We start from the raw sequence: 18,803 nt of genomic DNA on the forward strand, positions 1-18,803 counted from the left end.
CTTGACTACCCTTATCTGAGAGGCTATAAAAGAGGCACAAGATGGAGAAGAGGATCAAATGAAATGCTTGAGAAGTTACCTCCTCGTCATGACAAAGAACCATCAAGTGAGAGGACAATTAGTGAAGAAGAGGGAGAGCAAGAAGCTCAATCCAGCAAAACGGAAGGCGAAGATGCCTAAAACTAAGGCAACAAATAAGAAGCAGGAGGACGAGATAAAGAAAAAAGAAGAAGCGGGCCTACTTAAAGCCAATGCTAAGTCAAAAAGAGCCGTGGAACAAGAAGAGGAGTTGAGAAGGAAAGAAGAGGAGGACCTAGCACAAGTTGTACACATGCCCATTGAACAATAGTGCAGGCAGGAGAAACTAGCAACAATGAGCCCCCCTAGGCAGGATAGGCCGAGAACCAGTGCCCAAGTGGCAGAAGACTTGCCTCCACCCGTCCCTGAAGGAAAGGTCAAATCCGCCCTCTACTCGACCCCGCCTACCCTCTTTCCCACTACCCCAACCATTACAACAATGCCATGAACCCTAGCCATAGTGGATGCTAGCAACCTCATGGCGTGGGTACAGTTCTTAGTCAATCAGGTACATAACCCAATGCCCACCTCCAGTGCGGGAACCCCAACCACAGGAGTGAAAAGATCGGCTACTACAGACACTGAACCTCAACAGGGATCCAAGTGACCAAAGGTAGATGCTATCAGCATGGAGCCGCAGGCCATAGGCCAGGACGAGCAGGTTAGGGAGCTTTATGCCCAGTTGGAAAGGGAAAAGGAGGAGAAGAGAGTGGTAGTGGCAATGTTGGAAATGGAAAGAGAAATGGCAAATGCCTCCTAGCTAGAAAAGACCCGCCAAGTGGCCTTGCAACACAAAGAAATCCATGCGCTGAGAGCAAAGCTAAGGGCCAAGGAAGACGACAAAGAACAGTGGCAAAAAAGACTGGAGAAAGAAAACCATGAGCTGATCACAATGCAAAGGGAATACAAGCTCCTGGTTCTACAGCAAATGGAGCTCAAAGCACAGGTGAAAAAACTTCAAGAGAGCATGAAAGAGCTCGCCGCACTGGAAGCAGAGAGAGCATAATAGCAAGAAGAATGGAAAAAATAGAGAGAAGAAGTAGAACGTAGAACGAGCAACACTAGAGGAGAAGATTGGGCGCCTAATAAAAGAAAAAGAGGACCTTGTACAAAACTGGAGAAGGGAAGAGCCGGTGATAGTGGCACTGCCACAAAGGTAAAGCGAGGGCCTGGAAGAAATGAGAAAGAAGGCAAGGGAATGGGAAGCCAAGAGCGAGAAGCAAGTGAAGAATATAGCACGTCACTTGGCCCTTGCAGAGAGAGGCCAAATATTAGCAAAAGGCACGGCATGCACTGCTCAAGCTAGCCTCGAAATCCAACAACGTGCCTTCCTTAGCACAATCTTAGGTGTCACACTCTCTGAGGAGAAGGAGGCAGTTGATGTGCTTAAAAGGAAACTAGAAATAGCCCAGAAGGTGATCAAAAAAGGGTTGTGCTCCTAGGTCCAAGATGCAAGGCTTGACCCAATCAGTCAAGATTAGCAAGAGAAATAGTTAGGAGCAAGCTTGACACCAGAGGAGATTGATGCCTGAGAACTTTAAGAACGGCAACCCCAAGAGGCAGGGGTAGGGTGAAGCCATGAAGGGAAGCAATAAGATGAGGAGTGGATCCCACCGCCCCCCTACCACAATTGGAGCCCCCACAAGAACAAGATGCCACATCAGAAAGGAAGGCAGAAGAAAAAAAGAACAGGGCCAGAATGTTAGATCAAGCACGTAAAAGAGCTTAAGCATAATCACTTGCAGTTCCACAGCCGCCCATCCCACTAGAAAGGGATTGCTTACCCATGAATTGGAATACAGAGCTGTTAGTATGGGAGCAGTGGGAAAACCATCACCAACCCTTTAACTTCACCTTCGATATCCAGCCGGTTTGAGCAAAGTGCTATCCACTGAAGCAGTAATAGAGATAATAACAATGGGAAAAAGGCTTGGTGAAATATGGCTCGTTGAAAGAGAGAAAAAACCAACAGCTTGGGGGGCAGAGTCCCTAGATTACTTGGAAGACAAGGTTGAGGAGGTACCCCACATGGTGAAAGGCCACGAATCCCAACCTAAGTGAAGGAGAAGAGTCTAGAATGGCAACGTGGACATGTGGATGTCATTTTGTGGCTCCCTGCCCTTTGAACGGAATGACCCGACCTATCTACCATATCCCTGAAGGGTGGGAGTGGATTTTGACCCGGACATCCATGGCCGATACGACTTCGCGAGGATCTACAATGTCAACGCCACAAATGCGGGAATAGATGGGTGCGCCATGACTCTCGGCTAATGATGCGCACTGCTTTACTCCCATCCTTTTGCATGGGCCTTCTTGAGGACATGAACGACAGCCAATTTACCAAATGTAGCCATCCATTCTTATCCACCACACCTCTCCATGTTAGAATAGGCCAAAAAAGGTGCATGCTAAGCATGCACTTCCTTAACAAATCATTAAAGCCCCCAACTTCCCCATCCCACCCCCACAAATCCAAAAAATGAACCTGTCATTGTGTATTACTTCTCCAAATTCAAGAAACTGTTTATTCCAAAAAAAAAAAGTAAGTTGCACATTGATCACCGTCAATGCTTCTAGGGGTTCTCAAGTTAGGTGCACCCAGTGGCCCTGGTTAGCTGGCTCCGTTCCTAACCCCCTAGCCTCATTTTGATCCCACACTTCCCACTTAGGGCATATCAAGGGTAGGACACACCCAAGGAGACAACACTCACATGTGGTTAGATTAGTATGTGCACACTCACCACACGACAATGGCGCACACCCACACGTAATGCACCTTTCTTTTCTTCCCAGGTACAACCGAAGGCCCCACCACCAGCTTCAGTGACCCCATCATCCATGCAATGTGCTCCCCATCTTATGAATCACCCTACCATGCCGGCCCACCAACAAACCAAGGGGCAGCTACAACAACCCCAATCGAAAAGTGAATGAAGAAGCTCATTTTGAATAGTGCATAAGAAGGTCACCTCAGAGGGTCAGGTGACGGATCCATCCAACACAATATTCAATTTCAACGACATATCCACCCACCAACCTCTCTGCACGACTAGGGCTTAGTCCAAACTCAAGGGCCTTTCAGTTCCATAAATCCCTCCAAGGCAGGGGATCATCTCCAACTCAAGGGGCTCATAGTTCCATAAATCCCTCCAACACGGCTCGTACACAAACTCAAGAAGCCACTTGGCTACTCCAGCAACAGAGTCCAACTCATCACCCACCAAGTGCCATGGGACTGGCACTCAACCAGAAGGGGGGTAATGTTAACCCTCAAATGATCAAGGTGGAAAATCCAAAAAATCTAAAGCAGAAGACAAAGCCAATGCAAAAGCGGAATGGAGAACGAAGGCATGCCAAAAAAAATCAGGAATCACAAGAAGTGTGAAAAAGTCCTAAATTAAGGAGAGGCGCTCAAGCCTGCTACTTCTGCAAATGATCGATCCCATGGTCTCTCAAATAGTAAGAGAACTCATTTGACATATATTCTCCACCATTATCCGATCTCAAGTATTTTATGTAGCCCCCGAGTTTCTTTTTTTCCATGGCCTTAATCTCCAAAAACTTTTCAAATGCCTCACTCTTATGTTGCAAAAAGTAGACCCATATCATCCTACTAAATATAAAACCTACATTTTCCACTCAAAGAGACAACTTGACATGGATCCCAAATATCAAAATATACGATTTCCATAGGATATATTGCCCTCTTTGGAAATGGGAGTCTAGACTGCTTGCCATACTGAGACAAGGTTGACATACATGATCATGGTTCACATATCCAAACTGTGGATATCTATGAACCACTTGTCTAGACTACATTTGCTTAAGCCTTTGCAAATTCACATGCCCAATCGTTCTATGCCATAGTTCTACATCTTTATTTTTTCCATGCCCTGTCTCAACATATACAGAGCTTTATATGATGGGAGTCCTATATCCAAAGCAAATAACTTGTATTTCTTTTGACCACGTGCAACAAGCCTGCCGCGGTTGCCATTCTTGAACTCCTCAATGAAACAACTATACTTATTAAACCTCACTTGCAACCCTTAATCAACCATTTGGCCAATTGAAGCTAAATTTTTAGTAATAGCAGTAGGCACACATAAGACATCCCCAAGCTTATTTTATGTTCCATCTCTAATCACCAAAGGCATACTCCCAATATGAGTTATCTAATGCAATGTGTCGTCTCGTATAACCACATACTCTTCAGCTTCTATTTATAGCTTTCTATCAAACCATTCTACATGGTGAGTCATATGGTTTGTAGTGCCTAAATTCAAAAACCAGTCATCCTCTCTAGGAGAGTGCATCATACTACCAAGTACATGCTCCATGGTGAAGAGATGACCTCTAGGTGATGAGCCACCTCTAGAACTATAGCTACCACCACTATATCCACCTACATAATGCCCGAAGTGGGTCCTTCCTTGACCCTTGGTAACTAAAAACACAAATTCATGATAGCACGCTATTAATTCACGTTTCGTGGTTGTTGCAGGTGAGCCTCAGTGATTTGTAACGTTCTGGGGGAAATAGTAGGTGCAACGCTTATCTCTCGGCAAATTTAGTTCACCTTGGATGTTGAGCAGCAGCCGCATTGTGCATGTCTTTGGGCACTTTTGCTACTTCATCATGATTGCCCAAAACCTTTATTAGTTCAAGTCAAAGGAGAGAAGCAAATTATCGCTCGCTTTCTTGAATTACGCGGATTTGTTGCATGTGTAAAGTAGTTTCACTTCATCTCTCCTAAAACCTGGCTGTGAATTTGGCCACCTCCTCCTCCCCTTTCCTCTTGATACGTCTAGTCTAGCGCTCTCTAAGGAGAAAGAAGTCAGGGCTCGTAGGCAACGTCAAAAAGAGGCAAAGAGGCTGGCTGGCTCAGGACCCAAGCTCCCTTACCTAGCTTGTTGAAAGGAGACAGCAATAACTTTACTCATTGGCTTCGCCCGGACTTGAACCGGAGACCTTCAGTGTGTTAGACTGACGTGATAACCAACTACACCACGAAACCTTGGATGCAGCAAGCGCGCCGGTACAGCCCTCTGTTCTCTATAATCGGGTGCCTGTTCACAAAGACGCTCCCTGCGAAGGGCGATCAGCTTTTGCGTACGCGAGAGACTGCTTGAACGCATGCATCCGGGCAGAAGCACCGTAGTTGAAGTACATAAACTGTAAATTCGAAAAGCGCGCTTCCTTGAACTCGCGGGAACTGAGAGCCCCGGTACTGCACAAAAAAAACAACAAGGCGTAGCTCTACTCCCAAACGGATCTTCCTTCACAAAGAACTTGAGAAGGGCTTGAGTACTCTGCGTCCACCTGCTATGACTTCCTTCACAATGAACTTGAGAAGGCCCTGAGTACTCTGGGTGTGCGAGTTTCAACTTTAGTGCGGCTCTAGCAAAACCTTTCTCCTAAGCTAGTTTGTTCGACGTTATTCCCACCTTTGGAAGCGCGCATGCCCACAATCCGGTGACTTTTATGCATGAACACATTTGTTCCTAAGTTCTAAGGAACTAGCTGGCTTGGCCGGCATTGCCCGCCGACCTACGTTTCACATGGTTGGCATCACTGCGGCCCTCGCCAAGCGCGTTGTAGCTCACATTTTCGTGAGTCCCTTTTCGATCATAGAAAAGGATAGACGATGCGCTTCTCGCACGCAACAAGCCGCACGACTCGCACATATAACGGCGTGTACGACTCCAACACGGGGAAAGAGCATTCATGCTTTTGAAGGTCTCATAACATGCGTCTCTCTCTACGGCCAAAGGCCACAGCGTCCAGTGATTCATAATGGACCTCTGTGAAGCAAATACACACCCGACATCATAATTGAAGTATTGTGTCATCTAAAGCTAAACAGTGCTATTTCACGTTAGCTACATGCAAGCTCAAACTTTAATGCATTTACATGGAACAAGACAGGGGATACCGATACATGTCGATAGAAGAAAATAGACAGTTCTCGAATGTCAGAGGGAGCCGATGCATGCCGTTGCAATAGAGATCTTGTGCAACATACATTCGTCGTGGCAGATTGTTCGAGAGAGTGATCTCGATGCTGGCTATTGCCTACCAAGCCTGCTGGCCATGTATCGCGCGCCACACATTGCAAGGCTTTGCCTCGCTTGCATCGTGTTTTCTGTGATCAAGGAGAAACTACTGTGGGACTACTTCTTGTCAATCATAGATCATAAAGCATCGGTGTTTAGGGTGCTTTGGACATTCCCTTTTGAAATTACCTAACTCCCTGCAATAGAAACATCGTTGAGCTTTATCACTTGCGATCACAAGGTTCTTGGTTGTCCTTTGACAGGAGTTTCTTCTTTAGACCAAATTGTCCTAGGATCCTTTTAGCAGATCGAAGTGGTCCTTTATCTCGGAAACTGTGTTCCCAGATTATCCTCTTCTTAGTTCGAGAGTGAGCTCCATCGACAATCGGCTTTGCTTGTAATACTAAATAATATTTCCAAGCTTGGACATTCTAGAAAGACCCAATCCATATTAGTTGAGAAGAAACAACTTAAGAGAAATTCATTGCAAGTTATAATTGTCATTCCTTGCCAGAGTATCTCTCGTCATTTGCAAGTTCTAGGCCCAAAATAGATGCAACTCATATTACTCAGGTTAAATGTAGTTACAAGAGTAAAGTTTAGTCCAATACAAATTGTATTTCATGTTGAAATTTTTTCTAGGACTTCTAATCATCCTGGAAAGTTGTAGTAGGTTGTAGGTCTTCGTCTTCATCTTCATCTGATTTCTCTATATATCCATAGACTGCGCCTTTGTAGCTTCGTTTTCTTGGAGGCTCAATGTCTTCTAGACTTAAAGTCAGGGCAGTCTCCTTGGATGTGCCCTAGCTCATTGCAATGGAAGCATTGACAGTAGGGACATCTCCTATGGATGTGCCCTATCTCTCCGCACATGTGGCACCTCTTGCCCTGCTCTCAAGAATCCTCTTTATCACAATCGTCCGAATTAAGTTCTTGGACGATTGGCTTTGCTCGAAGTAACGCATCTTGCAAGTTCTTTGGATGCATTGCTTCAAGATGGTGGTTTAGAGGAGTGTTCAGGCCATGGCAAAACTTGGATACTTGGTGCACAATATCCATAGGGGATGCATATTTTAGTAGGGTTACAAACTTTGAGTAGTAAGCTTCCAAGGTTAATTCCAGCTACTTGAGCTTGAAGAATTCATTCATCTTCAAAGTCTGGTAGGTTGGTGGAAGGTATCATCCATGTACAACATCTTTCAGTTGAGCCCAAGAGACAACAGATTCAGAAACACTTCGATCTTTGCACCATTGTTCCCACCATATTTGAGTTTGGCCAACTAACTGAAGTATGGCTAGCATTGCTTGATTCATGGAGGCAGTTCCCAAAGTAGAGAAATGGTCATCCATCGACTCAATCCATATCTTTGCTTCTGCTGGGACGTCTATTCCTTCTCCATCAAGCTCGGGTGCCATAATTTTCTTGAGAGAAGGAATTTCTTCTCTTGCATGCTAGCATTCGTAGGTGCCGAAGGTGCTTGGCAATCAAGCTATACCACTTAGGTTATTCTGTTTAGGATATGTTTATGAACCACACATTAATCAATCACGCATCATTACAAAGTTTAGCTCTGATACCAACTATCACGTGCCCGCCTATTAGCTCTCCAAGCATATTTTAGCGGTCCATCGAGAAACGAATCTAAGCATCGCTGCCTGGCACTCCCAGGGAATGTTCTAGGGTTTGTCGCCTATGGTTTTCCGATTTTGCCTCATAAGGGAATGTTCACAGCCAAATCCACTAGGATCAACCTGAAATTTGGGTTCCTAGGGCCAAGGTCTCCTAACAGCATTCTACATCGGGTTTTGGACATCCTACTTTACGCACAGATACCCAAATCGAAGCAAATCCATACCGCCATGAACGACAGCCAATTTACCAAATGTAGCCATCCATTCTTATCCACCACACCTCTCCATGTTAGAATAGGCCAAAAAAGGCTTTATATTTAGTAGGATGATATGGGTCTACTTTTTACAACATAAGAGTGAGGCATTTGAAAAGTTTTTGGAGATTAAGGCCATGGAAAAAAAGAAATTCGGGGGCTACATAAAATACTTGAGATCGGATAATGGTGGAGAATATACGTCAAATGAGTTCTCTTACTATTTGAGAGACCATGGGATCGATTATTTGCAGAAGTAGCAGGCTTGAGCGCCTCTCCTTAATTTAGGACTTTTTCACACTTCTTGTGATTCCTGATTTTTTTTGGCATGCCTTCATTCTCCATTCCGCTTTTGCATTGGCTTTGTCTTCTGCTTTAGATTTTTTGGATTTTCCACCTTGATCATTTGAGGGTTAACATTACCCCCCTTCTGGTTGAGTGCCAGTCCCATGGCACTTGGTGGGTGATGAGTTGGGCTCTGTTACTAGAGTAGCCAAGTGGCTTCTTGAGTTTGTGTATGAGCCGTGTCGGAGGGATTTATGGAACTATGAGCCCCTTGAGTTGGAGATGATCCCCTGCCTTGGGGGATTTATGGAACTGAAAGGCCCTTGAGTTTGGACTAAGCCCTAGTCGTGCAGAGAGGTTGGTGGGTGGATATGTCGTTGAAATTGAATATTGTGTTGGATGGATCCGTCACCTGACCCTCTGAGGTGACCTTCTTATGCACTATTCGAAATGAGCTTCTTCATTCACTTTTCGATTGGGGTTGTTGTAGCTGCCCCTTGGTTTGTTGGTGGGCCGGCATGGTAGGGTGATTCATAAGATGGGGAGCACATTGCATGGATGATGGGGTCACTGAAGCTGGTGGTGGGGCCTTCGGTTGTACCTCGGAAGAAAAGAAAGGTGCATTATGTGTGGGTGTGCGCCATTGTTGTGTGGTAAGTGTGCACATACTAATCTAACCACATGTGAGTGTTGTCTCCTTGGGTGTGTCCTGCCCTTGATGTGCCCTAAGCGGGAAGTGTGGGATCAAAATGAGGCTAGGGGGTTAGGAACGGAGCCAGCTAACCAGGGCCACCGGGTGCACCTAACTTGAGAACCCCTAGAAGCATTGACGGTGATCAATGTGCAGCTTACTTTTTTTTTTTGGAATAAACAGTTTCTTGAATTTGGAGAAGTAATACACAATGACAAGTTCATTTTTTGGATTTGTGGGGGTGGGATGGGGAAGTTGGGGGCTTTAATGATTTGTTAAGGAAGTGCATGCTTAGCATGCACCTTTTTTGGCCTATTCTAACACGGAGAGGTGTGGTGGATAAGAATGGATGGCTACATTTGGTAAATTGGCTGTCGTTCATGTCCTCAAGAAGACCCGAATGTCAGAGGGAGGCGATGCATGCCATTGCAATAGAGATCTTGTGCAACATACATTTGTCGTGGCAGATTGTTCGAAAGAGTGATCTCGATGCTGGCTATTGCCTACCAAGCCTGATGGCCATGTATCGCACGCCACACATTGCGAGGCTTTGCCTCGCTTGCATCGTGTTTTCTGTGATCAAGGAGAAACTACTATGGGACTACTTCTTGTCAATCATAGATCATAAAGCATCGGTGTTTAGGGTGCTTTGGACATTCCCTTTTTTGGCCTATTCTAACATGGAGAGGTGTGGTGGATAAGAATGGATGGCTACATTTGGTAAATTGGCTGTTGTTCATGTCGATGGGGGGTGAAAATAGTTGGTGTTTCCTATCGGAGAAGCTGGCGAATAGGATGGGAGAGAAGACCTATTAATATGTTGGAAAGTTAAGGATAGGCCTCTCAAAATCTCTAAAGACTTCAGTGGGATCCAGAGAGAGAGAGGGACTACATCAATGAAGTCACTATCTAGTAGATAGGAAAGATGGCCTACTTGCATCGAAGGATGTGGCACTTCAATGTTTGTGGGCCTCATGCCATCGGGAGGTCTCAACAAGAAGGCTAGATATACGAAAATACATTTTTGTGTGTATCAAATTGCACCATATTAAAAGAAAAATAGAAGATTGACATTTGACATTACAATATAAATATTTATTATACATAAAACTTTCCTCATATTATACAATGAATGCTTAGCATGCACCTTTTTGGCCTATTCTAACATGGAGAGGTGTGGTGGATAAGAATGGATGGCTACATTTGGTAAATTGGCTGTCGTTCATGTCCTCAAGAAGGCCCGAATGTTAGAGGAAGCCGATGCATGCCATTGCAATAGAGATCTTGTGCAACATACATTCGTCGTGGCAGATTGTTCAAGAGAGTGATCTCGATGTTAGCTATTGCCTACCAAGCCTGCTGGCCATGTATCGCACGCCACACATTGCGAGGCTTTGCCTCGCTTGCATCGTGTTTTCTGTGATCAAGGAGAAACTACTGTGGGACTACTTCTTGTCAATCATAGATCATAAAGCATCGGTGTTTAGGGTGTTTAGGATACCGATACATGCCGATAGAAGAAAATAGACAATTTTTGAATGTCAGAGGGAGCCGATGCATGCCATTGCAATAGAGATCTTGTGCAACATACATTCGTCGTGGCAGATTGTTCGAGAGAGTGATCTCAATGCTGGCTATTGCCTACCAAGCCTGCTGGCCATGTATCGCGCGCCACACATTGCGAGGCTTTGCCTCGCTTGCATCGTGTTTTCTGTGATCAAGGAGAAACTACTGTAGGACTACTTCTTGTCAATCATAGATCATAAAGCATCCGTGTTTAGAGTGATTTGTTAAGGAATTGCATGCTTAGCATGCACCTTTTTGGGCCTATTCTAACATGGAGAGGTGTGGTGGATAAGAATGGATGGCTACATTTGGTAAATTGGCTGTCGTTCATGTCCTCAAGAAGGCCTGAATGTCAGAGGGAGCCGATGCATGCCATTGCAATAGAGATCTTGTGCAACGTACATTCGTCGTGGCAGATTGTTCGAGAGAGTGATCTCGATGCTGGCTATTACTTACCAAGCCTGCTGGCCATGTATCGCGCGCCACACATTGCGAGGCTTTGTCTCGCTTGCATAGTGTTTAGGGTGATTTGTTAAGGAAGTGCATGCTTAGCATGCACTTTTTTTGCCTATTGTAACATGGAGAGGTGTGGTGGATAAGAATAAATGGCTACATTTGGTAAATTGGCTATCGTTCATGTCCTCAAGAAGGCCCGAATGTTAGAGGGAGCGGATGCATGCCATTGCAATAGAGATCTTGTGCAACATACATTCGTCGTGGCAGATTGTTCGAGAGAGTGATCTCGATGCTGGCTATTGCCTACCAAGCTTACTGGCCATGTATCGCGTGCCACACATTGCGAGGCTTTGCCTCGCTTGCATCCTGTTTAGGGTGATTTTTTAAGGAAGTGCATGCTTAGCATGCACCTTTTTTGGCCTATTCTAACATGGAGGGGTGTGGTGGATAAGAATGGATGGCTACATTTGGTAAATTGGCTGTCATTCATGTCCTCAAGAAGGCCCGAATGTCAGAGGGAGCTGATGCATGCCATTGCAATAGAGATCTTGTGAAACATATATTCGTCGTGGCAGAATGCTCGAGAGAGTGATCTCGATGCTGACTATTGCCTACCAAGCCTGCTAGCCATGTATCGCACGCCACACATTGCGAGGCTTTGCCTCGCTTGCATCGTGTTTTCTACATGGAGAGGTGTGGTGGATATGAATGGATGGCTACATTTAGTAAATTGGCTGTCGTTCATGTCCTCAAGAAGGCCCGAATGTCAGAGGGAGCCGATGCATGCTATTGCAATAGAGATATTGTGCAACATACATTCGTCGTGGCAGATTGTTCGAGAGAGTGATCTCGATGCTGGCTATTGCATCGTGTTTTCTGTGATCAAGGAGAAACTACTGTGGGACTACTTCTTGTCAATCATAGATCATAAAACATCGGTGTTTAGGGTGATTTGTTAAGGAAATGCATGTTGGCCATGTATCGCGCGCCACACATTGTGAGGCTTTACCTCGCTTGCATCGTGTTTAGGGCGATTTGTTAAGGAAGTGCATGCTTAGCATGCACCTTTTTTGGCCTATTCTAACATGGAGAGGTGTGATGGATAAGAATGGATGGCTACATTTGGTAAATTGGCTGTTGTTCATGTCGTCAAGAAGGCCCGAATGTCAGAGGGAGTGGATGCATGCCATTGCAATAGAGATCTTGTGCAACATAAATTCGTCATGGCAGATTGTTTGAGAGAGTGATCTCGATGCTGGCTATTGCATCGTTTTTCTGTGATCAAGGAGAAACTACTGTGGGACTACTTCTTGTCAATCATAGATCATAAAGCATTGGTGTTTAGGGTGATTTGTTAAGGAAGTGCATGCTTAGCATGCACCTTTTTTGGCCTATTCTAACATGGAGAGGTGTGGTGGATAAGAATAGATGGCTACATTTGGTAAATTGGCTGTCGTTCATGTCCTCAAGAAGGCCCGAATGTCAGAGGGAGCCGATGCATGCCATTGCAATAGAGATCTTGTGCAACATACATTCATCGTGGCAGATTGTTCGAGAGAGTGATTTGTTAATGAAGTGCATGCTGGCCATGTATCGCGCGCCACACATTGCGAGGCTTTGCCTCGCTTGCATCGTGTTTAGGGTGATTTGTTAAGGAAGTGCATTCTTAGCATGCACCTTTTTTGGCCTATTCTAACATGGAGAGGTGTGGTGGATAAGAATGGATGGCCACATTTGGTAAATTGGCTGTCGTTCATGTCCTCAAGAAGGCCGGAATGGCAGAGGAAGCCGATGCATGCCATTGCAATAGAGATCTTGTGCAACATACATTCGTCATGGCAGATTGTTTGAGAGAGTGATCTCCATGTTGGCTATTGCCTACCAAGCCTGCTGGCCATGTATCACACGCCACACATTGCGAGGCTTTGCCTCGCTTGCATCGTGTTTTCTGTGATCAAGGAGAAACTACTGTGGGACTACTTCTTGTCAATCATAGATCATAAAGCATCGGTGTTTAGGGTGTTTAGGATACCGATACATGTCAATAGAAGAAAATAGACAATTTTTGAATGTCAAGAGGGAGCCGATGCATGCCATTGCAATAGAGATCTTGTGCAACGTACATTCGTCGTGGCAGATTGTTCGAGAGAGTGATCTCGATGTTGGCTATTGCCTACCAAGCTTGCTGGCCATGTATCGCGCGCCACACATTGCGAGGCTTTGCCTCGCTTGCATCGTGTTTTCTGTGATCAAGGAGAAACTACTGTGGGACTACTTCTTGTCAATCATAGATCATAAGGCATCGGTGTTTAGGGTGTTTAGGATACCGATACATGTCGATAGAAGAAAATAGACAATTTTTGAATGTCACGAAGGAGCCGATGCATGCCATTGCAATAGAGATCTTGTGCAACATACATTCATCGTGGTAGATTGTTCGAGAGAGTGATCTCGATGCTGGCTATTGCCTACCAAGCCTGCTGGCCATGTATCGCGCGCCACACATTGCGAGGCTTTGTCTCGCTTGCATAGTGTTTAGGGTGATTTGTTAAGGAAGTGCATGCTTAGCATGCACTTTTTTTGCCTATTCTAACATGGAGAGGTGTGGTGGATAAGAATGGATGGCTACATTTGGTAAATTGGCTATCGTTCATGTCCTCAAGAAGGCCCGAATGTCAGAGGGAGCGGATGCATGCCATTGCAATAGAGATCTTGTGCACCATACATTCGTCGTGGTAGATTGTTCGAGAGATCGATCTCGATGCTGGCTATTGCCTACCAAGCCTACTGGCCATGTATCGCGTGCCACACATTGCGAGGCTTTGCCTCGCTTGCATCGTGTTTAGGGTGATTTGTTAAGGAAGTGCATGCTTAGCATGCACCTTTTTTGGCCTATCCTAACATGGAGGGGTGTGGTGGATAAGAATGGATGGCTACATTTGGAATTGGCTGTCGTTCATGTCCTCAAGAAGGCCCGAATGTCAGAGGGAGCTGATGCATGCCATTGCAATAGAGATCTTGTGAAACATATATTCGTCGTGGCAGATTACTCGAGAGAGTGATCTCGATGCTGGCTATTGCCTACCAAGCCTGCTGGCCATGTATCGCGCGCCACACATTGCGAGGCTTTGCCTCGCTTGCATCGTGTTTTCTACATGGAGAGGTGTGGTGGATATGAATGGATGGCTACATTTGGTAAATTGGCTGTCGTTCATGTCCTCAAGAAGGCCCGAATGTCAGAGGGAGCCGATGCATGCCATTGCAATAGAGATCTTCTGCAACATACATTCGTCGTGGCAGATTGTTCGAGAGAGTGATCTCGATGCTGGCTATTGCATCGTGTTTTCTGTGATCAAGGAGAAACTACTGTGGGACTACTTCTTGTCAATCATAGATCATAAAACATCGGTGTTTAGGGTGATTTGTTAAGGAAATGCATGTTGGCCATGTATCGCGCGCCACACATTGCGAGGCTTTGCCTCGCTTGCATCGTGTTTAGGGTGATTTGTTAAGGAAGTGCATGCTTAGCATGCACCTTTTTTGGCCTATTCTAACATGGAGAGGTGTGATGGATAAGAATGGATGGCTACATTTGGTAAATTGGCTGTTGTTCCTGTCGTCAAGAAGGCCCGAATGTCAGAGGGAGCGGATGCATGCCATTGCAATAGAGATCTTGTGCAACATAAATTCGTCGTGGTAGATTGTTCGAGAGAGTGATCTCGATGCTGGCTATTGCATCGTTTTTCTGTGATCAAGGAGAAACTACTGTGGGACTACTTCTTGTCAATCATAGATCATAAATCATTGGTGTTTAGGGTGATTTGTTAAGGAATTCCATGCTTAGCATGCACCTTTTTGGCCTATTCTAACATGGAGAGGTGTGGTGGATAAGAATGGATGGCTAAATTTGGTAAATTGGCTGTCGTTCATGTCCTCAAGAAGGCCCGAATGTTAGAGGAAGCCGATGCATGCCATTGCAATAGAGATCTTGTGCAACATACATTCGTCGTGGCAGATTGTTCAAGAGAGTGATCTCGATGTTAGCTACTGCCTACCAAGCCTGCTGGCCATGTATCGCACGCCACACATTGCGAGGCTTTGCCTCTCTTGCATCGTGTTTTCTGTGATCAAGGAGAAACTACTGTGGGACTACTTCTTGTCAATCATAGATCATAAAGCATCGATGTTTAGGGTGTTTAGGATACCGATACATGCCGATAGAAGAAAATAGACAATTTTTGAATGTCAGAGGGAGCCGATGCATGCCATTGCAATAGAGATCTTGTGAAACATATATTCGTCGTGGCAGATTACTCGAGAGAGTGATCTCGATGCTGGCTATTGCCTACCAAGCGTGCTGGCCATGTATCGCGCGCCACACATTGGGAGGCTTTGCCTCGCTTGCATCGTGTTTTCTACATGGAGAGGTGTGGTGGATAAGAATGGATGGCTACATTTGGTAAATTGGCTATCGTTCATGTCCTCAAGAAGGCCTGAATGTCAGAGGGAGCGGATGCATGCCATTGCAATAGAGATCTTGTGCAACAAAATTCGTCGTGGCAGATTGTTCGAGAGAGTGATCTCGATGCTCACTATTGCATTGTGTTTTCTGTGATCAAGGAGGAACTACTGTGGGACTACTTCTTGTCAATCATAGATCATAAAGCATCGGTGTTTAGGGTGATTTGTTAAGGAAGTGCATGCTTAGCATGCACCTTTTTTGGCCTATTCTAACATGGAGAGGTGTGGTGGATAAGAATAGATGGCTACATTTGGTAAATTGGCTGTCGTTCATGTCATCAAGAAGGCCCGAATGTTAGAGGGAGCCGATGCATGCCATTGCAATAGAGATCTTGTGCAACATACATTCATCGTGGCAGATTGTTCGAGAGAGTGATTTGTTAAGGAAGTGCATGCTGGCCATGTATCGCGCGCCACACATTGCGAGGCTTTGCCTCGCTTGCATCGTGTTTAGGGTGATTTGTTAAGGAAGTGCATACTTAGCATGCACCTTTTTTGGCCTATTCTAACATGGAGAGGTGTGGTGGATAAGAATGGATGGCTACATTTGGTAAATTGGCTGTTGTTCATGTCCTCAAGAAGGCCCGAATGTCAGAGGGAGCCGATGCATGCCATTGCAATAGAGATCTTGTGCAACATACATTCGTCGTGGTAGATTGTTCGAGAGAGTGATCTCGATGCTGGCTATTGCATTGTGTTTTCTATGATTAAGGAGAAACTACTGTGGGACTACTTCTTGTCAATCATAGATCATAAAGCATCGGTGTTTAGGGTGATTTGTTAAGGAAATGCATGCTTAGCATGCACCTTTTTTGGCCTATTCTAACATGGAGAGGTGTGGTGGATAAGAATGGATGGCTACATTTGGTAAATTGGCTGTCGTTCATGTCCTCAAGAAGGCCCGAATGTTAGAGGGAGCCGATGCATGCCATTGCAATAGAGATCTTGTGCAACATACATTCGTCGTGGCAGATTGTTCGAGAGAGTGATTTGTTAAGTAAGTGCATGCTGGCCATGTATCGCACGCCACACATTGCGAGGCTTTGCCTCGCTTGCATCGTGTTTAGGGTGATTTGTTAAGGAAGTGCATGCTTAGTATGCACCTTTTTTGGCCTATTCTAGTATGGAGAGGTGTGGTGGATAAGAATGGATGGCTACATTTGGTAAATTGGCTGACGTTCATGTCCTCAAGAAGGCCCAAATATCAGAGGGAGCCGATGCATGCCATTGCAATAGAGATCTTGTGCAACATACATTCGTCATGGCAGATTGTTCGAGAGAGTGATCTTGATGCTGGCTATTGCATCGTGTTTTCTGTGATCAACGAGAAACTACTGTGGGACTACTTCTTGTCAATCATAGATCATAAAGCATCGGTGTTTAGGGTGATTTGTTAAGGAAGTGCATGCTGGCCATGTATCGCGTGCCACACATTGCGAGGCTTTGCCTCGCTTGCATCGTGTTTAGGATGATTTGTTAAGGAAGTGCATGCTTAGCATGCAACTTTTTTGGCCTATTCTAACATGGAGAGGTGTGGTGGATAAGAATGGATGGCTACATTTGGTAAATTGGTTGACGTTCATGTCCTCAAGAAGGCCCGAATGTCAGAGGGAGCTGATGCGTGCCATTGCAATAGAGATCTTGTGCAACATACATTCGTCGTGGCAGATTGTTCGAGAGAGTGATCTCGATGCTGGCTATTGCGTACCAAGCTTGCAAGCCATGTATCGCGCGCCACATATTGCGAGGCTTTGCCTCGCTTGCATTGTGTTTAGGGTGATTTGTTAAGGAAGTACATGCTTAGCATGCACCTTTTTTGGCCTATTCTAACATGGAGAGGTGTGGTCGATAGAAGAAAATAGACAATTCTCGAATATCAGAGGGAGCAGATGCATGCCATTGCAATAGAGATCTTGTGAAACATATATTCGTCGTGGCAGATTGTTTGAGAGAGTGATCTCGATGCTGGCTATTGCCTACCACGCCTGTTGGCCATGTATCGCGCGCCACACATTGCGAGGCTTTGCCTCGCTTACATCGTGTTTTCTGTGATCAAGGAGAAACTAATGTGGGACTACTTCTTGTCAATCATAGATCATAAAGGGGGCGTGCTTTGCACAATATGACCATTAGCTGTAGCATGCAACAAATGCATATTGCCTCCATCTCCAACTTTTTGAATTAGCAATACGCTTACGCTTGAGTTTAAGCAATGGCCACATCATCGATATAGACATCCTCGAAAGTGAGAAGAGTGTATGAGAAGGAGAAGGGCAAGAAGCGAATTTCCGAGCAAGCATTTAAGCAAGCTTTTCTGGGCAACCTCCATTTCTTGTTCCACATATTGCACTTATTCCTCCTATCCTCTTATGTACATATCAAGCACTACTACCGCCGCTACTGCCACCACCATCTCCACCACCACCACTACCACCGCCACTACTACCACCAATTCTACCGCCGCTATCATTACCACCTCCATCACTTTCACCACTACCATCTTGTCCCATGTTTCTCCCATCCTCCACCGTTTAGTTTCTCTCTATATTCTCTCCTCCCACTCACTCACACACACACACATACACACACACACACACACACACACACACACACTCTATCTCTCTCTCTCTCTCTCTCTCTCTCTCTCTCTCTCGACAATTTCTTGCTTCTCCCTCTCTTACACTCACCTTGTGTCTCGCTTGCTCTCTCTCTCTCTCTCTCTCTCTCTCTCTCTCTCTCCTTATGTCGCTCACAAATACATATATACCCACTCTCTCTCTATCCCTCTTTCCTTGATGCCAGGAGACATATTCCATGGTGGATTCCATGCCATGGTGGATTTTGTGAGGTTTTGCGGTGGATTCTGTAAAATTTTATTACCGGGGCTCATACAAAAAGTGGATTCTTTGTGCGAGAAGTCGATGAGGACGCCTATCCTTTTTGGGCGTTTTGTTAATTTTATGTGTACATGGGTGATTTCATAGCGGGTGATTCCACAAAATACATATTTAAATTAATAAACATTTATGAGTTTAGAGTGATGCCAAGAGGCATATTACACAGTGGATTCAGTGAGGTTTTGCGGTGGATTTCGTAAACTTTTATTATCGGGGCTCATACACAAAGTGGATTCTTTGTGCGAGAAGTTGATGGGGACGCCTATCCTTTCCGGGCATTTCGTTAATTTAGTGTGTACATGGGTGATTCCATAGCGGGTGATTCTACAAAATACATATTAAATTAATAAACATTTATGAGTTT

The 18,803-nt window shown here is 45.1% G+C and overlaps 1 non-coding gene across 1 annotated transcript; it reads right to left on the reverse strand.

The window, feature by feature from the left end:
* Positions 1 to 5,024: 5,024 nt before the first annotated feature.
* Positions 5,025 to 5,098, reverse strand: TRNAV-AAC (transfer RNA valine (anticodon AAC)). The gene has a single exon. It is a non-coding gene; the product is annotated as a tRNA-Val (tRNA).
* Between the last annotated feature and the right edge of the window lie 13,705 nt (positions 5,099 to 18,803).

The sequence above is a fragment of the Lygodium microphyllum genome, unplaced genomic scaffold, assembly GCF_053477565.2.
Source record: "Lygodium microphyllum isolate KBCC unplaced genomic scaffold, Lygodium_microphyllum_v1.1.10 scaffold_39, whole genome shotgun sequence".
Taxonomy (NCBI): Eukaryota; Viridiplantae; Streptophyta; class Polypodiopsida; order Schizaeales; family Lygodiaceae; genus Lygodium; species Lygodium microphyllum.